General features: G+C 38.7%; 2 long non-coding RNA genes across 4 annotated transcripts in view; one reads left to right on the top strand and one right to left on the bottom strand.

Moving 5' to 3' along the window:
• The window catches only part of LOC131519187 (uncharacterized), a 166,537-nt gene that overhangs the window by 19,776 nt on the left and 122,983 nt on the right, over nucleotides 1–23,778 (top strand). The gene's annotated exons all lie outside the window — the stretch shown is intronic.
• On the bottom strand, nucleotides 10,111–17,616 carry LOC131519192 (uncharacterized). Its single transcript, XR_009265521.1, has 3 exons — nucleotides 17,530–17,616; nucleotides 13,530–13,623; nucleotides 10,111–10,189 (listed from the first exon to the last, which is right to left on the bottom strand). It is a non-coding gene; the product is annotated as an uncharacterized LOC131519192 (long non-coding RNA).

The raw sequence follows: 23,778 nt of genomic DNA, 5'->3' as shown, positions 1-23,778 counted from the left end.
TATATCTATCCCATATTTCACCAGTTTCTCCTCCTCTAAAGCAAAATAAGCACCCCAGTTTCTTGCAGCCCACATTCTCCACTTGCATCCTAGTGGATGATATAGATTATGAGCTTAGACCACGTGATTACCTAACAATGGTGAAGATAATTGTCATTTTCTTAACTAGGAAGGGTATGATTCGTAAGAACAGACCTAGGAGTTCTATTAATCTAGTTGTATTGCCAGTCTGTCCTTGAGAGGCTACGTTGAGGTGAGGATATCAGAACTCTGACAAAATAAAGCTAAAGTTTGGAATAGACATCAATAAACCAGGGGATGCAGGTAATCCTAACTTCATCTGACCTTAGATTCTCTTCTACTTTGGCCCAAGACAGATTTGAACAATTTCTGAACCAAAACACACAGCCACTTAAACAGGGGAGCTATCCATTCCTTAACCTCTGTTTCCTAACAGTCCTAAGAAGGCTGCCCTGGGCAGCTGTCAAGAGCAGCAGTTCTTAAATGTTTAATGTTAAAAAATTATGGAAAATTCCAAAGAGCTTTTGTTTATATGGATTAAATTTATTGATATTTATTGTGTTAGAAATTATAGCAGGATTTTTAAAAAATTAATTCATTCCTGGGGCACCTGGGTGGCTCAGTTGGTTAAGCATCTGACTCTTGGTTTTGGCTCAGGTCGTGATCTCACAGTTCATGGGTTCAAGCCCCAGATCAGGCTCTGCACTGGTAGCAGAGAGCCTATTTTGGATTCTCTATTGTCCTCTGTCTTTGCCTCTCCCTCCCCCCAACTTCAAAATAAATAAATAAAACTTTAAAAAGAAATTGATCGATTTCTGGGGTGCCTAGGTAGTTCATTCAGTTAGGTGTCTGACTCTTGATCTCAGCTCAGGTCTTGATCTCAGGGTCATGAGTTCAGGCCCCGCGTTGTCTGCGCTGGGTGTGTGAAGCCTACTTAAAAAAATTTTTTGATTCCTTTAAAGATTACAATACCCATTATATTTTAACATAAATAACATTTTTTTATTAAATGTATTTTCCAGAATAATTTAGTGAGTACTATTGGTTTTACATTTTTGCAAATCCCTTTAATGGCTGGCTTTATAGAGGACAGCTCAGTTCTTTTTTTAATTTTAATTAAAGTATAATTGATATACAATATTAGTTTCATGTATACAATACAGTGTTTGACAATTATGTACATTACAAAATCCTCACCACAATCAGTTTAGTTGCTGTCTTTCACCATACAAAGTTATTACAATAACTTTGTATTGATGATATTGATGATATTCCCTGTGCTGTACTTTCCATTTCTGTGACTTATAACTGGAAATTTGTACCTGTTTTTGTTTTTTTTTTTAATTTTTCAATATTTATTTTTGAGAGAGAGCGATAGAGCATGAGTGGAGAAGGGGGAGAGAGAGACACACACAGAAATCCAAAACAGGCTCCAGGCTCTGAGCCATCAGCACAGAGCCCAATGCAGGATCAAACTCATGAGCTGTGAGGTCATGACCTGAGCCGAAGTTGGACACTCAACCAATTGAGCCACGCAGGCCCCCTGACAGTTTGTACCTCTTAGTTCTCTTCCACTATTTCACTTATCCCATAACCCCTTCCCCTCTGGCAACCCCCAGTTGTTCTTTGCATTATATGAGTCTCTTTCTGTTTGTTTGTTTTGTTTTTTAGAATTCACATGTAAGTAAAATCGTGTAATACTTGTCTTTCTCTGTCTGACTTATTTTACTCAGTATAAAACCCTCTATGTCCATCCATGTTGTTGTGAATGGCAAGATTTCATTCTTTCTTGTGGCTGAGTAGTAATCCATAATCAATTGTGTATGTTTTTTTTTTTTTTTTAACGTTTATTTATTTTTGAGAGGCAGAGACAGATAGAGACAGCACAAGTTGGGGAGGGGCAGAGAGAGAGGGAGACAAAGAATTTGAAGCAGGCTCCAGGCTCTGAGCTGTCAGCATAGAGCCTGACACGGGGCTCGAACCCTGAGCCATGAGATCATGACCTCAGCTGAAGTCAGCCGCTTAACCGATAAGCCACCCAGGTGCCCCCATTGTGTATGTTTATCACATCTTCTTTATCCATTCATCTATCTGTGGACACTTAGGTTCCTTGCACATCTTGACTATTGTAAATAGTGCTGTAATATGCATAGAGCTGCATGTATCTTTTTGAATTAGTCTTTTTGTTTCTTCAGCTAAATACCCAGAAGTGGAATTACTGGGTTGTATGATATTTCTGTTTTTAATTTTTTGAGGTAATTCTGTACTGTTTCCATAGTGGTTGCACCATTTACAGTCCCACAGACTGGTGTGAGGTAATACCTCACTGTGTTTTATTTGTTTGTTTTTATTTTAGAGAGAGAGAACACGGGGGAGTTGGGGAGAGGGGCAGAGGATGAGAGAGAGAATCTTTTTTTTTTTCTTAATTTTTTTTTTAACTTTTATTTATTTTTGAGACAGAGAGAGACAGAGCATGAACGGGGGAGGGTCAGAGAGAGCGAAACACAGAATCTGAAACAGGCTCCAGGCTCTGAGCTGTCAGCACAGAGCCCGACGCGGGGCTCGAACTCACGGACCGCGAGATCATGACCTGAGCCGAAGTCAGCTGCTTAACCGACTGAGCCACCCAGGCGCCCCTGAGAGAGAGAATCTTAAGCAAACTCCATGACCAGCATGGAGCCTGACTGAGGGCTCAATTCCACAGCCACAAGATCATGACCTGAGCCGAAATCAAGAGTCAGACACTCAACTGACTGAGCCACTCAGACACCCCCCTCACTGTAGTTTTGATTTGCAATTCCCTGATTATTAGTGATGTTGAGCATCTTTTCATGTGTCTGTTGGCTTCCTGCATGTCTTCTTTGTAAGAATGTCTATGCAAATCCTCTGCCCATTTTTAAAATTGGATTATTTGCTTTTATGTGTGTGTTGAGTTGTATGAGTGTGTGTTGAGAATGTATTTTGGATATTAACCTCCTATTGAGTATATCATTTGCAAATATATTGTCTTTCAGTAGGTTGCCTTTTCATTTTGTTGATCATTTCCCTCACTGTGCAAAAAAAAAAAAGTTTTAATTTGATGTAGTCCCAATTTTTAATTTTTGCTTTTATTTCCCTTACTTGAGGGGACAGATCTAGAAAAATAGTGCTAAGGCCAGTGTCTAATAGTTTACTGTCTATGTTTTCCTTGCGGAGTTTTATGGTATCAGGTCTTACATTTAGGTCTTTAATCCATTTTGAATTTATTTTCATGTTCAGCATAAAAAAGTGGTCCCATTTCATTCTTTTGCATGTATCTGTTCAGTTTTCACAACACTATTTATTGAAGATACTGTCTTTTCCCCGTTGTATATTCTTGTCACATTTGTCATAAATTAATTGACAATATAAGCATGTGTTTATTTCTGGGCTTTCTGTTCTCTTGATCTATGTGTCTATTTTTGTACCAATACCATACTGTTTTTATTACTATAGCTTTGTTATATAGTTTGAAATCTGGAATTGTGATACCTTCAGCTTTGCTCTTTCTTTCTCAAGATTGCTTTGGCAATTCAATGTCTTCTTTGCACAGTTCCATACAAACTTTAGGATTACTTCTTTTAGTTCTGTGAAAAAATATTATTGGTATTTTGATGAAGATAGCATTGAATCTGTTGATTGTTTTGGGTAAGTATGGACGTTTTAACAGTATTAATTATTCCAGTCAATGAGCATATCTTTTCATTTGTTTGTCATTTTTCAATTTTTTTCATCAATGTTTTATAGTTTTCAGAGTGCAGATCTTTCACCTTCTTAGTTACATTTATTCCTAGGTATATTATTCTTTTTGGTGTAATTATAAACGGGATTATTTTCTTTATTTCTTTTTCTATTAGTGTATAGAAATTCAACAGACTTCTGTATAATTGATTTTGTATCCTGCAACTTTCCTGAATTTATTTATTAGTTCTAATAGTCTTTTGGTGGAGTCTTTAGGGTTTTCTACATACTGTATCATGTCATCTGCAAATAATGACAGTTTGACTTTCCCCTAATAGTTTGGATGCTTTTTATTTCTTTTTCTTGTTTGATTTTTGTGGCTAGGACTTCCAGTACTATGTTCAGTAAAAGCAATGAGAGTAGACATCCTTGTCTTATTCCTATCTTAGAGAAAACACTTCCAGCCTTTCACCATTGAGTATGATGTTAGCTATGGGTTTGTCATATATGGCTTTTATTATGTTGAGGTATGTTCCCTCTAAACCCATTTTGTGAAAGTTTTGATCATGAATGTTGAATGTTGTCAGATGTTTTTTCTGCATTTATTACAATGATCATATGATTTTTATCCTTCATTTTGTTAATGTGATGTATCACATTGATTGGTTTGCTGATATTGAGTCATCCTTGCATACACTGGACATCCTGAATGATTCTTTCAATGTATTTTTTTTTTCAGTTTTAATTTTAATTCCAGTTAGTTAACACACTAATGTATTTTTATTTTTTTATTTTTATTTTTTTTACATTTATTTATTTTTGAAAGACAGAGTGAGACAGAGTGCAAGTAGAGGAGGGGCAGAGAGAGAAGGAGACACAGAATCTGAAGCAGGCTCCAGGCTCTGAGCAAGCATTCAGCACAGAGCCTGATGCGGGGCTCGAACCCACAAACCGTGAAATCATGACCTGAGCCAAAATCGGACACTTAACCGACTGAGCCACCCAGGCGCCCCCACTAATATATTTTTAAATTCAGTTTGATAATATTTTGAGGATTTTTGCATCTATGTTCATCAGGAATATTGGTTTGTAATTTTGTTTTTTTTTGTACTTTGGTTCTGGTAGAATGAATTTGGAAGCAGGCCTTCCTCTTCTATTTTTTAGAATAGTTTGAGAAGAATATTAATTCTTTTTTTTAAATTTATTTTCAATGTTTATTTATTTTTGAGAGAGGGAGAGCACAAGCAGGGAAGGGGCAGAGAGAGGCTCTGAGCACAGAACCCAACTCAGGGCTTGAACGCACGAACTGTGAGATCATGACCTGAGCCAAAGTTGGACGCTTAACTGACTGAGCCACCCAGGTGCCCCTGATATGGCCTTCTCTTTATGACTTTACCTGTGGAAGGTCCATTCTGCTAGTCTTCAGGTCATTTTCACAATGAGTTGCATTACATGTAGTTGTTGCCTTGGTGTGTGTCCATGGGAGGAGGTGAGCTCAATCTTCCTTCTGTTGGTGAATCTTCCCCTGCCTGTTGGTGAATTCTACTTTCTGAAAATCTAAAATCATTCTTGTTCAGTACATTATGATTGTTACTATTTAAACAAGAGAGTACTATTAACATCAGCGAACGTTTTACTTCCAAAATGAGGCTACCTTCTGAGCGGGGTTGCCACAGAGCAAATACAGGACAACTCAATTCTTATATCTGCTTCTATATTTAATCTGTTCTGATATGTTGTTTTAGTTGAATTAAATTTAGAGAATCCAGTCTCATACACATATGTAATTGGAGAAGGAAGGAGAATTTTAATAGTTTTTTTAAAAAGATAATTGTGAATATTCTTCTTTGATATCACACCTCCAAAACCCTACAAGTTATAGTTTCTTAAAGATTAGTAGCAATGTGGAATCTGAAGCTGTATGGATGGACATTTGTATACTGTAACATTAAAATCCACTGATGTATAATGGGGTATCTTGAACTTTGAATGGAACTGTGCATTATTTTGTAACATCATGCATTGGTCATTTGGAAAATAGTGGTTCACTGAGGTATACATATCTTCCAAATTCTGATACATCTCATTTTGAATTATCAGAAACTCACATTTATTACCATCGTCACTGATCTCATCAGAAAAGTCCTTAAGAATTAGGAAATTGTCAGGGTGCCTAGGTGGCTCAGTCGGTTGGGTGTCCGACTTCAGCTCAGGTCATGATCTCACGGTCCATGAGTTTGAGCCCCGTGCCAAGGTCTGTGCTAACAGCTTGGAGCCTGGAGCCTGCTTCCGATTCTGTGTCTCCCTCTCTCTCTGCCCCTCCCCCGCTCATGCTCTGTCTCTCTCTCTCTCTGTCAAAAATAAATAAACATTAAACAAAAATTTTAAAAATAATAATAATAAATAAATAAAAGAATTAGGAAATTGTCAAACTCATGGATGGATACAAGTTTCCCAAAATTCTGAATTTCTCTTGAAAGCTCAAATTTTATCTTTAACAACAAATGCCGCAGTTTGTTTTCATTGAAGTGACAGACTTCACTAAGTTTTGAGACAATATCTGCCAGATACCCAAGTCTGAATAGCTGTAGTTTGTCTGTCATTCTTTCAAGTAAAAATGGTGTTCCATATAAAAAAAAAATGGCTTGTTCAACTCACAACCGAATCACATAAATCCTTGTCCTCAGGACAACCATTGTGCCTTAGGTATGCAGCAGGAATGCTGTGTGCATTTTGTATCATACAATTTTTAAAAGACATGGAATTAGTAGTTCATGTGAAATAAAATGAGTAATTATTGCTATTTTATCAAGCATATTATTAAATGAAACTTTTTTTTTTCTTTGTGAGTATATAGCAGTGAAGAATGCAATGGCTATCAGTATAGGCTGGTATCACTGTGATGATTTCTGTTAAGGCACCAGCAATTTTACCACCATTGCCTTCGTATTATAGTACAAATGTCAACACAGTTTGAAAGGCAAGTAATGTCTTAGTATTCTTTTGTAAATAGTTTTGACCCTGCGGTTACTTGAAAGGTTTTCAGCGACTTCATGTCGTCCACAGACCACATTTTGAGAACTGCTGGCCATAAGCGAACCTAACTTGTAAGTGTGGTAGCAATCCATTTTCACATAATTTGCATTTATGCACAACTTTTCACACTCTCAGACCAGTCTATGCTATTATAACCAATACTGGCCTAACTGCTCTCACCAACTTACTGGTAATCATGACCCATCATAGTCTATTCTGGCTCTAGCTCAGTCCCCCATTTCTAACCCTCCATTCTTCTTGCCAAAATAAAGACTCCTGGCCTCTATTTTTGTCTAACTAGTCAAACCCCCACACTAATTTTCTAATGATTTCATTTTAATTCTTAATCTTGTTGCCAGGAACAAACCTAATCCTTCAGGGTAGAATTTTATTTCATTGTATGTGTTTAATGAATTAAAGAAATTCATCGATTTTAAAATGAATTTTCTGTAAATCTACTATTTCACTTGCTAGAGAGATGGCATTTGGTTTGGCCTTAAAGAGTGACATGAGTTGGACAGGTGAAATGAGATTGTAGGTTTTTCAAAGTATGAGAAACAATAATAGTTGTATGAAGGTAAAAAGGCACAGGGACTTCTTGGGAAGAGGCAAGATGGATGCAAATAATAGAGTAATTAAAGATAAGGTCAGAAAGGTAGTAAGGGGTCATCTTGTGGAAGGTGTTGAAAGCCTAGAGTTTGGTAAGCAATGAGGAGCCACCAGAGGTGTTTCAGCAGAGGCAGAGGTAATGGGGTAAAACAGGTCCAATGATAGAAGCATTATTTGCTTAAGATTTATTTGGGAACTAGAGATGAAAAGAATTTGATGGCGAAAAGGGACTTGAGGCAAGAAAACCGGTTGGAGGCCTGAACTAGGATGGTGACCCTAGAAGGGGAAATAGGTAGAAATAGAGTTTGAAAATACTGTGGGAACTATGATCAGTTAAGTGGTGGTGAGGGAGAAATGGTTGTGAAAAAAATGATTAGAGCTTCAAGCACGAGTTACTGGGAAATGTTTGATGTTATTCACAGGAATCAGGAAGTCAGAAAGAGGAACGGTTTGTGTGAGGCAAAATGGTGTGTTCAGTTCTCTACCTATTAGGCAAATAAGTAGCATACTCAAGGGGGAACTAATTTTGTAGCACTTACAAGAACTGGAACCTAACACATATTAGAAGATTGTGGTTATTAGGCACATAAGTGGCTATCCTCAAGGGGAAACTAATCTTATAGCACTTACAAGAACTGAAAGGTAATAGATAGTAGGATGTTAGAAAATGGTGGTGAGAGCTGGACTGGCTTTATATTGTCTCTTTACAATATAAACACAAAGGGGAAGATGCACTCAGTATTTTAATTCTCTGTAGAGTTTCTTTGTAGACATCTGTAGCTTTTCTGTGCTCCATATATCACAAAGTCATCTGTAATAAAGTGATACATGTTTATTGAATGATTTGTATGTGTTCTTTATTATGCTAAATTGTGTCAGTTGATCCTCACAACCACACTTAGATATTTTTAACTGGATTTTCATAAGAGAAATCAAGGTGCAAAGAGGCTCAGTAACTTTCTCAAGGGCAAACGAGAATGACATTTAAAACCAGGTTCTGTACAGTTTCAAAGTTCTTGTTTCTTCTACTCTATATGGCTAAAGTATTTACTTGCCTTTGTGCTTTTTCCTTTTCACAAAATGAAAAGGAAGTAGTACCTTTTAGCATGGAGTATTGGTTTTTACTATCTGATTGTATCCAGAGATTCATGTAATTCCTGCTTAGGACATCTATCTTAAGAAAGGCTTGGGGCGCCTGGGTGGCGCAGTCGGTTAAGCGTCCGACTTCAGCCAGGTCACGATCTCGCGGTCCGTGAGTTCGAGCCCCGCGTCAGGCTCTGGACTGATGGCTCGGAGCCTGGAGCCTGTTTCCGATTCTGTGTCTCCCTCTCTCTCTGCCCCTCCCCCGTTCATGCTCTGTCTCTCTGTCCCAAAAATAAAAAAAAAAAAAAAAAAAAAAAGTTGAAAAAAAAAAAGAAAGGCTTGTACTCAGGGACTCTTTTTTCTTACAGTTTTATTGAGATATATTTGACATAACATCACTGTGTAAGTTTAAGGTTATAGCATAAAAATTACGTTATTAAATTATTACTGCAATAAGTTTAGTTAGCATCCATCATCTTATATACATAAAATAAAAGGAGAAAGTAAAAAAAAAATTTTTTCCCTTGGTGATAAGAACTCTTTGAACAATTTTCCCATCTATCATACAGCCATGTTGACTATAGTCAGCATGCTGTGTGTCACATCCCTAGTACTAATTTATCTTATAACTGGACCATCTTCCTTCAATTCCCCTCTCGTTACTCCCTGCCTCTGGTAACCACAAATATGATCTTTTTTTTTTTATGTGTTTGATTTTTTTAAAAAGATTCTGCATGTAAGTGAGGTCTTTCAGTATTTGTCTTTTTAAAAAAAATATTTTTAATGTTTATTTATTTTGGAGAGAGAGAGAGACAGAGACAGAGTGAGAGCAGGGAAGGGGCTGAGAGAGAGACAGGATACATAGCAGGCTCCAGCTCTGAGCTGTCAGCACAGAGCCCGATGCAGGGCTTGAACTCATGAACCATGAGATCGTGACCAGAGCCGAAGTCGGATGCTTAACCAACTGAGCCACTCAGGCATTCCCTTACAGTGTTTGTCTTAATCTGTCTGACTAATTTCCCATAACATAATGTCCTCAAGGTCCACCCATGTTGTCCCAAATGGCAGGATTCCCTCATTTTTATGGCTAAATACAATTCTGTTGTATATAGATACCACAGTTTCTTTATCCATTCATCTACTGATGGACACTTAGGTTGTTTCCATATCTTGGCTATTGCAAACAATGCTATGATGAACATAGGGGTACAGATATCCTTTTGAGTTAGTGTTTTTGTTTCTTTCGATAAATATTCCCAGAAGTGAAATTGCTCGATCAAATGGTATTTCTATTTTTAATTTTTTGAGAAATCTCCATACTGTTTTTCATAGTGGTTGTACCAGTTTACAGTCTCACCAACAGAGCACAAGGTTTCCCCTTTTCTCACATCCTTGCCAGCATTTGTTATCTCTTGTTTTTTTGGTGATAGCTATTCTAACAAGCTTGAGGAGAGATCTCATTGTGGTTTTCATTTGCATTTCCTTAATGATTAATGCTGTTGAACATCTTTTCATGTACTTGTTGGCCTTTCATGTATCTTCCTTAGGAAAATGTCTATTTAGATTTTTTGCCCACTTTTAATTGGATTATTATAATTATGGCTTTTACTCCCTGTTATCCCTAGGGTTGAATGGGTAGCATTTTGTTTTGCAAAAACATACCAGTTGTTTAATTTGACAGTTTTCAAAGAAAGTCTCATGGAAAGTCTTAGACATGAGGTGGAGATCAGGTTCCTTCAGTCTGTGAAAAGAAAAGGGAAGGAAAGCACAATGGTTTGAGTAACTCAGGGGAACCACAGATCTCAAGTTCTCTAAAGGAGAGTAGGAGGGGGTACCTGGGTGGCTCAGTAGGTTAAGTGTGCAACTTTGGCTCAGGTCATGATCTCCCGGTTTGTGAGTTAGAACCCTACATCAGGCTCCCTGCTGTCAGCATAGAGCCCACTTTGGATCCTCTATCCCCCTCTCTTTCTGCCCTTTCCCCATTCACATTCTCTCTCCCTCTCTCCCTCCTTTTTTCCCTCTCTCTTCCTCTCTCTCTCTCTCTCTCTCTCTCTCCCCCTCCCTCCTTTCCTCTCCCCCTCCCCCTCCCTCTCAAAAATAAACATTAAAAAAAAAAAAAGTAGGAAGAGTTACTCCAAGAACATTGTGGGTGAATTGTTTTTTTCCTCAACTAGTGTCTGACATGAGGAAACTAAGAAAATTTCCTTATTACACTAAATTCAGACCCTGCAAAATCAGAATCCTGTGTATCAGGAGATGGTTAAATTAGGCCTCCTAATTGCTTTTATATAATCACCTATAAAAGACAAAATGGCATTCTGATAAGCCAGAATACCTGCAAAACAAATTTTTTTATTTTATTTTATTTTATTTATTTATTATTTTTTTTATTTTTTTTTTTATTTTTTTTTTTTAAATTTTTTTTTCAACGTTTTTTATTTTATTTTTGGGACAGAGAGAGACAGAGCATGAATGGGGGAGGGGCAGAGAGAGAGGGAGACACAGAATCGGAAACAGGCTCCAGGCTCCGAGCCATCAGCCCAGAGCCTGACGCGGGGCTCGAACTCACGGACCGTGAGATCGTGACCTGGCTGAAGTCGGACGCCCAACCGACTGCGCCACCCAGGCGCCCCTATTTTTTAATATATGAAATTTACTGTCAAATTGGTTTCCATACAACACCCAGTGCTCATCCCAAAAGGTGCCCTCCTCAATACCCATCACCCACCCTGCCCTCCCTCCCACCCCCCATCAACCCTCAGTTTGTTCTCAGTTTTTAACAGTCTCTTATGCTTTGGCTCTCTCCCACTCTAACCTCTTTTTTTTTTTTTTTCCCTTCCCCTCCCCCATGGGTTTCTGTTACGTTTTTCAGGATCCACATAAGAGTGAAACCATATGGTATCTGTCTTTCTCTGTATGGCTTATTTCACTTAGCATCACACTCTCCAGTTCCATCCATGCTGCTACAAAACGCCATATTTCATTTTTTCTCATTGCCACGTAGTATTCCATTGTGTATATAAACCACAATTTCTTTATCCATTCATCAGTTGATGGACATTTAGGCTCTTTCCATAATTTGGCTATTGTTGAGAGTGCTGCTATAAACATTGGGGTACAAGTGCCCCTATGCATCAGTACTCCTGTATCCCTTGGATAAATTCCTAGCAGTGCTATTGCTGGGTCATAGGGTAGGTCTATTTTTAATTTTCTGAGGAACCTCCACACTGCTTTCCAGAGCGGCTGCACCAATTTGCATTCCCACCAACAGTGCAAGAGGGTTCCCGTCTCTCCACATCCTCTCCAGCATCTATAGTCTCCTGATTTCTTCATTTTGGCCACTCTGACTGGCGTGAGGTGGTATCTGAGTGTGGTTTTGATTTGTATTTCCCTGATGAGGAGCGACGTTGAACATCTTTTCATGTGCCTGTTGGCCATCCGGATGTCTTCTTTAGAGAAGTGTCTATTCATGTTTTCTGCCCATTTCTTCACTGGGTTATTTGTTTTTCGGGTGTGGAGTTTGATGAGCTCTTTATAGATGCAAAACAAATTTAAATGTATCTGCATTGGATCCAGTATCTATGTATCATACCTAATATCTATATTCTTTTAGTTCATTCAATCAATATGTATAAATTCCCTACTATATGCCAGCACTGAGGATACAGTGTTTATAAGACAGATATGATCCCTGAACTAATGGAACTTGCAGTCTCCTGGGGGAAAATAGGCATTAAATTAACAATGCATTCACTTTTACCTGCATAACAAACAAATATCTTTTGAGGTTTTATGCTAGGTGTAGGGGATACCAAATTGCTGTCCTCAAGAAAGTGAAAGTTGAAGCTACTTGGTGGGAATGCATTACATTGGTAAAACTTTTCTAATTACTACTTTAAAAAAATTTTTTTAAGATTTTATTTTTAAGCAATTTCTACACCCAACAGAGGGCTCGAACTCACACCTCTAAGATCAAGAGTTGCACACTGAGCCAGCCAGGCATCCCTCTAATTGTTATTTTTAATGACCAGTAATGCTGGACATCTCCATTGCCTCATAACATGATCCAACTCAAATACCCTTTTTGTTCAAATCCCCATCTCAATCCATTCTCACCTATTACGAAATATTATCACTTGTTACCACTGAAGGCTAATCGAAAGACCCTATGAATTCTTCCACTGAACAGAATTTGTTTGCCATATTGAACCTCAGCTGACATGAAACAGGCCTATTCATTTCTGTTTCAGAAAGCAGAAAGCTGCTTTTTCTTTGATCTGAGGGTTTATGGAATTCACAAGGTCTGAAAATCCCATTTTAGAAAATGGCATGGTAGAGAACCTGAACATAAAGACCCTGGTCCAATAGCTTTATGTGTAGGAGTTGTCCTTATGTGTTAACAAGAGATTGGATTGTAAGAAATGAATTCCCTCACATTTATGGTTTAAAATGCCTCTTTAAGGCAATGTCACCTGAGGCAAAGGTAAGCTGATCACAGTGCTCTCAGAAAATATCAGAGGGACTGTTTCTGAGTCATCAGACAAATAAGAACTTATATCCTTTGAGTTCACCCCTCTAAAAGGAAGGTCTCAAAGCATATAGAGCATTTAGGATTCTGGTCCCAATTTTGGAGCTATGTAGTTAACCATCACTCCTATTAGCTGACGATCATCAGTACAAGGAATCCAAATGCCAGGACTGGTAAAGACTACAACAATTTGAGATCTGTTACCTTTATGCAATAATTTTAATAATGAATAACCTTTTAAAAGTTCACTCTGGTCTCCTCCAACTAAAAGAAGAATATAAAACTCAAATAGTATTTCCTAAAAAATTCCATAGTGTTCCAAAATTTGGAAATGTGTATTTAAGTAGAAACTTAAAGTTTTTAACCGCTTCATGGAATGCTTTTTTTTTTTTAATTGGTAGACTCAAGGGAGAACAGAGGTATGTATAGTATGCTGCTAAACTGATTTTCTGAAATAAAAGCAAAAACAAAAAAAACAACAACTCTGATTTCAAGTATCTCCTGATTTCTGTAGCAAAAATACCCCCACCATGGCCAGTTTCAAGTTACCAACCTGAAATCACTGAACTTAAAGTTGGGAAGAGATGTGCACAGTCAGCTCTCATGAGCCTATGGAAGCCAGCTCCCCAGCACCCACTGACTGTGATCTGGGGGAAAGATAAATATTAATTTATTTTTTGTTAAAGAGCCAAAAGGCTACATTTTTTTCCAAGGTAGTTCTTAGAAAATCCAGTTTTTGGAATTATACGTGTGTTTGGTTTTAATATTTTATCAAACTAAGGATTCCTCTTATAAATCTTTCCAGTACTGTATACTTTGATGTGATTTAGGTTTAAATGTTTTCCCTAATGAGAAATACAAAGATGTAAATGTTTGTTAGCAAGACAGTGATATTAGAAAGACTTATGTTGGTCAACTTGGCAGTAATGTTCCTATTCCATTGGATGAGAAAGAATTACATCTAAATTTGTATTTATTTATGTCCACCAGATGGCAGACATTTCACGGCAACCTTACAAATAAGGCACATCTTCATTTCTACAAGACTGAACAATAATTTTTGAAGATTCTAAATGAAATTGAAAGCACTTTGATTAAACAACAAATGTAGGAGCACATTTGCAAACTGGATTGTTCTCTTATTTTCCCCACTCCAGCCCACACCTCTCTTTGGGTTCCAGAGGGCATTATCTGAGTGTTCTTTTCTGATATTTTCATTATGGAAACATCTGAATTTGAACATGGCTGAAACTGAACTTTGAATCTTTCCTTCCCCTCCACTTCTCTTTTAGCTTTTTCTTCCAGCTGCTCATTTCAGAAACCCTTGATAATTTCACATTTCCTGCTTTCTATATTGAAGTCATCATCAATCCTACTGATTTTTTTGTTTATTTATTTATTCTGAGAGAGACAGACAGAGACAGAGACAGAGAGAGGAAATCCCAAGCAGGGCTCCACACTGTCAGCCCAGAGCCCAGCACTGGGCTTGAACTCACAAACCATGAGATCATGACCTGAGCTGAAGAAATCCAGAGCCAAACACTTAACCAATTGAACCACCCAGGTGCCCCAATCCTACTGACTTTTGTCTTATCATCTTTCCTTGGGATGATTGCCATAGCCCTCCTATGGCATCGCCTTACTATTCTTCACACAACAGAAACAGCATAGTTTTAAAAATGTAAATCAGGGGCGCCCTGCCTTGGTGGCTCAGTTGGTTAAGCTTCTGACTTCAGCTCAGGTCACCATCTCACGGTTCCTGTGGTTCATGCAGTTCATGAGGTCAAGCCCCATGTCGGGCTCTGGGCTGACAGCTCAGAGCCTAGAGCCTCCTTTGGATTCTGTCTTTCCCTCTCTCTCTCTCTCTGCCCCTCCCCTGTTTGCAGTCTCTCTCTCTCTCTCTCTCTCTGTCTCTCAGAAATAAACATTTAAGAAATTGTAAATCAGAACATGATATTCTTTTTAAATCCTTCAGCGACTTCCATGAACTTGAAAAAAAATTTTTTCTTTCACTGTTGACTGTTTTTTTCCTTTAAGGTATTTAGCATTGGCTTCCTACATATTAAAACAGAGTCTCAGAATGAACTAGTAAATGTGAGCAGATAAAAGGAAAAGCAATAAACTGCAGTAATTCCATTGGATGCAGCTACTTGGTTCTGTAGTGTAGCACAGTTTCTGTCAACAGAAAATAAGTTGTTACTTTAGTGTCCTTAGAGTCATAATCTACATCCTACCTAAGACAGGAAAATTATTTGCTTGTTTACCTCAGAGAGGTTAAAGGCACATCTTAGGATCTTATTTTGAAGGTATGAAGGTCTCTTGAGAGAAATTGTGAAGAGAACTTTAGGATGGTGGTTAGATCTGAAGACAATAATACTAAGTGCTTTTACTAGAAAATGTTAAGAAAAAGCTGCCTCAGTTTCTTAGTAGAATTCTTCACTGTTCTAATTATCAATAGCTGTGTGTAATAAACCACCTCAACTCAGTTGCCCAGAACAATAGTCTATTTGTTTATTATTATTATCATCATCACTCATGGCTTTGGAGGCTAACTAGACTCAGTTAAGCCCAGGCTCTTGTGGCTGCAGTCAGACTGTGGCTGGAGCCAGAGTCATCTTGAGGCTTCTGCACCCACATGTGTACAGGAGATGTGGGCTGTTGGCTGGGACCTCAGCAAGGGCTTTTGGCTAGAACATGTATACATGTCCTTTCTCTGTGGCTTGGGCTTCTTCAAAATAATTGATCAGTGTGGGAGTATAAAGATCTACTCTTTTTGGCCCACCTTGGGCAGTGCAGAAGGTGAACTCTAGCTCTAGAGTTCCCTGTAGCATCAGGTCAGCCTGTCATTGGGACCGCATCACAGCAGCATCAACTTCTCCCTCTGTCTACTCTTGCTTCCTTGCCTTCCCTTCCACAGTTGCATATCCCAAGGCATCCCTTAATGAACATCATACACATTAACTTAGTCTTAGAGTTGGCTCCTGGGGTCCCAGCTTACGACAACATGGGAACTGTAAATTCAGTAGGGAAAGCTAGCTAGTGAGAGCCAAATGAGCTTTAACCATATGAGGCCAGTCAGTATTGGTGCCAGAATTTCCATTTGGGGACATTGGGAACAGCATTTGCTTTCGTGTATGTGTGTTTGAAGATATTAGGATGGGGGAGGGGAACTCACTTTGGGAGCTTATTTTGAAGTTGCTTGTATATAAGTACGCTATGACTTCATTGTATATTTATTTGTCAGGTTTGTCTGGGCAGCTGATAGAGATAAAGGGATGAAAATAAAAGTCCCTGCATACATATACACGTCCCCTTACTCCACCCTTACCACTCTTAGGATGACCATCTAAAGGTTGGCTGAAAGAGTTGTGCCATTCTCCAGAAAGTCTTGTAAAGAACCGAGGCACTTAGCATTGTTGGTGGTGTTTTGTAGCCCAAGATGAACAAGAGAATGATGGTGGGGGCAGAACCAGAGATTGCAGTGGCAGAGCTGATGGAGGGCACATGAACCAGTACATTCACTGCCTAAACTAAGATTGTCCTGTAGGAAAATTCACTTGATGACTTTAAGAAGCTTGTTGGAGTCTGTTTGGGAATCAACCACACTCAGAATTTCAAAACTCATTATCTCCCAAATATTAACATAGTTTACTCCTTTTATTTCCTTTAGATTCTTGTCAAGTATCACCTCAAAGAGGCTTCCTTCACGATTCACTCTATTTAAACTAGAACCTTTTGCACTCTTTCCCTTCATACTGTTTTTATTTTCCTTTATATTTCTTATCACCACCTGACATAATTTTATGTATTTACTTGTTTATTAACTGTCTCTCCCACTAGATGTAATCTCTGAAAAGGAAAGGAATTTGTCTGTTTTGTTGGTCACTGTATGCCAAGCACCAGACAATAGCAAAAACATAATAGATATTTGTCAATTGAATAAATGGGCATTTTCTTGAGTAATCAAAATTTTCTTCAATTCTTTATATTCCAAATTCTCCCACAGATGGAAAGCATAGGCAACACCAGCTTTTTACTGAGTGGTTCCTAAATAGTGCTTATCTCATATCTATTTTTATGAAATTAGAAAAATAGATTATTATGATAAAATAGAAGAAAATAGATCATCTGATAAAAGTCAAACATCCATACTCAGACTTTGGTAAATTGAACAATATCTTTTACTCCCCAAGTTTTCTCCCTTGTTTCTCTTCATAAGACAAGGTAAGACCATTGCTTCTCAGTGCTTATGAGCTTAAAAAGACACTTCTAACTTTTTAATGGGTAGTTCATGTGAATCAGAATTGCATATTAGCATATAAACTTGTTTCTTGCAAATAAATCAGTTGAAATGGAAACACTAGTTTATTTGAGTGAGCTTGTTATTACTGCTCTGAAAACACCATCACAAATAGGCAATGATAATAGCTTGAAATGTACTGATACAGAGTTTATTATATTTCCAATGTAATAGGGTTACTTAACCTATGAAATGTATAAAGGCAATCACCTGGAATGGAATCGTTTTGCAAGAATGAGGGACATACACTCACCCTGGGGATCAAGATGGGCCAGTGAGACTCCTTCCCTGGGGATTTGGAATTAGGCCTGAGGATTTCAGCTGTCTTGAACTCTAGAAAAGGAGTTGTTGATGGTGGATATTTTCTGTCCTGTGGCCTAGAGAGACAGCTAGTGTGCAGGAAGAGAGAAGAATGAAGACTTGGAGGGGAAGCAGAGACCTAGGGTAGAGAGCCTCTTTTGATTTCCCATTGGTGCTTGGGGCCCTGGTCCTGCATCTCTGCCATTTTCCCTTTCTATGTAGCTCAGCTGGGTCTCTATCAGTTGCCGCCAGAAGTTCTAACAAACTTAAAGTTTTTCCCTTTTCCTGCTAAGTATCCCTGGAATTTTTCAGAAAAACAAAGAAGGGGAGAAGTGTTCTTTCTTTTATTATAGAGAAGCAGACATTGTTCAGCAGTATAAAGGTATTTCTGATAAAAGGTTGAATCTAGAATGTTCAGAAAAGTATCAGTCTAATTTTCCTGTTCAGTTTGGGGACACTCATAAAAACATAATACCTAACTGTTTTCTGTTGTTATAAAACTCTCTTTGAAAGGTATTTATACAAAGGAGTCTTTTAAAGGCAGCCAGACCTGAGAGGTTGAAAAGTTCTCTACAACCTGCAACAGTCTGCAGGTCTAACTGGTTATCTTAATAATTTGCTTCCCCAGTAATTATTTTAAAAATGACATCTCTTGGGGCACCTGGGTGGCTCAGTCAGTTAAGCATCCAACTTCAGCTCAGGTCATGATCTCACAGTTCATGAGTTTGAGCCCCACATCTGGCTCTGTGCTGACAGCTCAGAGCCTGGAACCTGCTTCTGATTCTGTGTCTCCCTCTCTCTCTGCCCTTCCCCCACCTGTGCTCTGTCTCTCTATCTCTCAAAAATGAATAAACATTAAAAAAAATGTTAGTGACCTCTCTACTTTTTAAAAGGTAATTAAATATTTATGAGGTTCTTTGTTAAGAAGAGTTTTAGCATGTCTTTTTCCCCTATGCACAAATGAATAACACATCTTTGACTCTTGGTTTCCTTATTCAAATAGGTGAAAGCTTTGTCTCATTAACTGGGACCAGTCAAGGTTGCAACTACTCCCCATTTCAAACTTACCTTAATTGTTATCACCTTAATTGTTATCATTCAGTTTATTTTCATTAAATAAATGAAATGAATTTCCCAAAGAATATTAAAAGACAGGGGTTTTCATATCTGTATTATAAACTAGCTGCTTATCAGGGTCTTAGGAGGCTGAGTATGAGTGCTACTTGAAGAAAAAATAATTTGATTTTCGTAGTCTCTTAGAAAAGCATAAAACTCTGCAAAATCATTTTATCAGGAAAGCAAACTGGCTTTTGTGTACATATCCAAATATTTATCTTATCTCGTGTGCTTGAATGGTGTCTCCTGGATTTTAGAGATCTGCTTGGTTCCAGAATTGTTTGTTTTGTACATAGCCTAGGCCTGAGTAACACAAAGGAAGGAAGGGAGCTACGTTGCTGGTGAATTGAGGCCTTGTATCTTTGGTGAAACCAAAGGTATCCCTTAAATGGAGATTGCCTACAGTTTCTCAAATGCAGGTGTTGTTTTTATTTTTGCCATATCTACCCAAAGAATAGATTTTGTCTTCTCCTTTATTACTCTTGGTCCATACTGGATCATCTGCCTGTTTTATCTTAGCCATGCAATTAAAGCACAAAACTTTTGTACTATATTTGAGGAAATCTTGGTACACATATTATATACAAAAAGGTAATCTGATTCAGAATCTAATTTCTTCATTTTCTTCCAGTCAATATAGAGAACTCTCTTACTTTTCTTGATTTCTTACAAAGTGAGATTTCTTTCCTTCATTATTTTTCTAGGTTAACTTTTAGATTCAGAATGAAGTTCATTTTATGGCAGCTTATAACATCCTGTATGTTTATTTTTTTTTTTCAACGTTTTTTGTTTTTTTTTTTTTATTTTTTTTATTTTTGGGACAGAGAGAGACATAGCATGAACGGGGGAGGGGCAGAGAGAGAGGGAGACACAGAATCGGAAACAGGCTCCAGGCTCCGAGCCATCGGCCCAGAGCCTGACGCGGGGGCTCGAACTCACGGACCGCGAGATCGTGACCTGGCTGAAGTCGGACGCTTAACCGACTGCGCCAGCCAGGCGCCCCTGTTTATATTTTTTAAGTCTCTTACTCATTGAAGCTTATTCTTTTTTTTTTTTTTTTTTTTTTTTTTAATTTTTGTTTTCAACGTTTTTTATTTATTTTTGGGACAGAGAGAGACAGAGCATGAACGGGGGAGGGGCAGAGAGAGAGGGAGACACAGAATCGGAAACAGGCTCCAGGCTCCGAGCCATCAGCCCAGAGCCTGACACGGGGCTCGAACTCACGGACCGCGAGATCGTGACCTGGCTGAAGTCGGACGCTTAACCGACTGCGCCACCCAGGCGCCCCGAAGCTTATTCTTAACAGGTCCCTCTTTCTCTGGGGCAGGTAGGCTCTGGGCAATTCCCTTGATTTTTCCTTTCTTTAAAAGGAATATCCCAATTGTTGGAATTTTAAAGCCACCTAACTAGTGGATGGAGAAGCCATAATTCAAAACCAGGCAGTCTTTCTAGAGCCTGGAATCTTAGTCACTGCAGTACCTCTACTAAAGAATGGACATGGGATGGGCATGAGACAGAGGACTGAGGCCAGGAGAGAGGTTCCAGTGCAGTTATTCTCCACACCTCAGGGATCCTCTTGAGAGTAGGCGGGGTAATTTAAAAGGCCAGTTTTATTTTATTTTATTTATTTTTTTTCTTTTTTTTTTTTTTTAATTTTTTAATATATGAAATTTACTGTCAAATTGGTTTCCATACAACACCCAGTGCTCATCCCAAAAGGTGCCCTCCTCAATACCCATCACCCACCCTGCCCTCCCTCCCACCCCCCATCAACCCTCAGTTTGTTCTCAGTTTTTAACAGTCTCTTGTGCTTTGGCTCTCTCCCACTCTAATCTCTTTTTTTTTTTTCCTTCCCCTCCCCCATGGGTTTCTGTTACGTTTCTCAGGATCCACATAAGAGTGAAACCATATGGTATCTGTCTTTCTCTGTATGGCTTATTTCACTTAGCATCACACTCTCCAGTTCCATCCACGTTGCTACAAAAGGTAAAAGGCCAGTTTTAAAAAGACAAAACCAAAGTCAGGGTGGGTATAATTTTTGTCTCATCACTGTCTTGTAATAAGACTGTCTTGTAGTAAGTATTAATTGTGGAAAATACTATGATATCAATTCCAAATCTTCATACTTTCTTCACGTAGACTTTCGGGTCCATATGAAAATAGAATTCTTAGATAATCTTTTTTTTGTTTAAGTTCCCAAAGTAGAGCGTGCAGATTGGTACCCTCCTCCCCGACTGGGCACATATCCATGAGTGCTTGTGTACACTCACCACCCCCCACCCCTGCCACATACACAAACAAATCCATTCTCTATATGACATGTGCTGTAATTAGCTCTTTAAAAACTACCGAAGTGCAGACTTCTCTCGTTTTTACTTCTTTCCCTCCCAGGTATTCCCAGTCCTTGTTTATTTCTTCCAGTAATATTAACTTACTTGCTCTCGTCACAGTGCTTTGTAATAAACCACCTCCAGCTTAGTGGAGTAAAACAACAACAGTCATTTTATTATGGTTTCTGTGAGTCAGGCTCAGGGACTCTCATGCTAGTGACATCAGACAGTGACAAGCTTTAACAGTATTAGGGGCACTTTAGGGCTATAAAACCAGAGTGTTCCAGCCAAAAAGACAGAAACTGCATCACCTTTAATGACCTAGCCTTGGAAGTCATATGGTGTCACTTCCACCATATCCTTTTGACTATAAGCAAGTCACAAGCCTGCCCAGATCGGCTATCCCATTGCTCTCTGCCACTCCATTGCTAATAAGGTCATGATGGAATCCTAGGTCCAGAAGGAACCTCAACAAGTGACTTAGTCCAATCCTCCATTTCATACAAAGGTTAATTACTCTCTGGAAAAAAAGTTCTGTTGTTTACATTGACTTTCTCTTCAAATTTCAATCATTTTATTTATTTATTTATTTTTAATTTTTTTTAATGTTTTATTTATTTTTAGACAGAGAGAGACAGAGCATGAACGGGGGAGGGGCAGAGAGAGAGGGAGACACAGAATCGGAAGCAGGCTCCAGGCTCTGAGCCATCAGCCCAGAGCCTGACGTGGGGCTCGAACTCATGGACCACGAGATCGTGACCTGAGCCGAAGTTGGACGCTTAACCGACTGAGCCACCCAGGCGCTCCTCAATCATTTTATTTAAATGTGATCTCTAACAAATTTTGCACTTCGTTTAATTTTAATGATCATATATGTTTTTGCAGAACTACTAAAAAATCTCAATAATACGGTAATAATTACTTTCAAGGAGTTGACAGTTTAGATGAAACAGGGTAACCGTATACACAGAAGGACAAGCCCAGGCCCATACTGTAAATAAGAGCTCAAGGAAAGGACAGTTTAGGAAATAGTCAGAAACACCTACTTACAGACCACATGAGGGTGGGGTTCTCATGATGAGATTAGTGTTTGTGCTCCTCTCTCTCTCCCCTAACTCCCCAACCCCCATATGAAGACACAGCAAGAAGGAACCATCCACAAACCGTGGAATGTACCAACCTTGATCTTGGAATCCCCTGATTCCAGAACTGTGAGAAATAAATGTCTTTTGTTTAAGCCACCAGTCTACAGTATTTTACTGGCATGAATTGACCAACACCAAGGAAATTGAATATTTGGATTTAAAAATGTAGTTTCCCATAGGAAAAGTTGATTTAAATAAGGATTCATTTCTGAGGTGATATCATTAACTGAATCCATAATGTAGTTGAATATTAAATATTTCATAATAAAAAGTTACAATATTGATTTTTAAATAAAATGGGTCAGGGGCACCTGGATAGTTCAGTGGGTTAAACACCTGACTCTTGATTTTGGCTCAGGTCATGATCCCAGGGTCCTGTGATCTGGTCCCATGCCGGGCTCTTCACTGAGTGTGAAGCCTGCTTAAGAGTCTCTCTCTCTGCCCGTCCCCCACTCACACATGCATGCACGCACACTCTCTATCAAAATACATAAAGCATTTTTTAAAAGTCAAACAGGTAAATAAAGCGTTTGTCTATGAAGCAAGTACCCTGGGTTCAGTCCTTTGTTCTGCTCTTCTCTGTCTGTGTGAATCCGACCAAATCATTTTATCTCTCTGGCCTTCAATTTCTTCACTTGTAAAATGAAAGGGTAAGAAAGGCTGTGGAAAAAGTACATTAAAAAAAAATTCCTTCCCATTCCATACTTACTAAAAGGAACTGAAAGAAGCCAATTAGAGAAGGGAACTTTGTCCACGCTGAAACTAAGAAATGCCCTAACCACATACTACGAACTCTGAAGAACATGACCCACGAGCTAGCTGAGAAGCCAGGCTATGGTGCAGGGTTCTCTTGCTCCTGCACATATGCAAACCATGTAGAGAAGATTGAGGTACCTCTAATTCTATTCAGTTTAGAAGAATGAGGGCTTCAAAGGATAGAATGTGGCCTTCAGGAAAAACCGCAAACTCCTGCTTTGAGTCATTGCCCTGATAAAGGTCTCCAGGAGACAATGGCATGTCCAGAAGTTCTATTTAGGATGGATGGGAGGCTGAAGTGTGGTTAGAAGGGGAGCCCTAAAGCTGATTTTGCAAAGCACTTTATATTAGACTGAGGAACTGTCAAAGATCAATATTAAAGAATTGGGGAGAGGACATCCCTGAAATTATGGGACCAGCAATTCCTAGGTCCCTTTCAGCTCTGCCATTGACAAAAACAATAGGATATGAGAAGAAAGCCTTCAATAAAGGAGATACTTATTTTTTCTTCTTAGAAACTACTTAGAGAGCGGTAGTGGGAAATAATGCTGAAACCCTAAGCTCAGAACAGCTGACAACTTTGCCATCCTTTGTGCCACTCTTGGCGTCCCTAGTGTAACAAGAGGAGTGGGGAATTGGGGCCGTGGAAGCCTAGCAGTTAATCCATCTCATGGTTAACTCCTGTCTAATGGAAGGACAGGAGAGTTGTGCAGGTTTTGGCGTCGGTCAAGAAAATAATTATAACTGGTATTAGCAAAGAGTGAAGCCAAGTTCTAGTCCTGACAGGATTGCCTCTTTGGCAAATGATTTGAGCAACAGCGTAGCTATTGTTCTTTTTCCGGCTACAGCTGTGGC

This window comes from Neofelis nebulosa, chromosome 8 (genome assembly GCF_028018385.1).
Source record: "Neofelis nebulosa isolate mNeoNeb1 chromosome 8, mNeoNeb1.pri, whole genome shotgun sequence".
Classification (NCBI taxonomy): Eukaryota; Metazoa; Chordata; class Mammalia; order Carnivora; family Felidae; genus Neofelis; species Neofelis nebulosa.
Note: the sequence above shows the minus strand (reverse complement) of the source record. Positions and strands in the feature narration are given on the sequence as shown.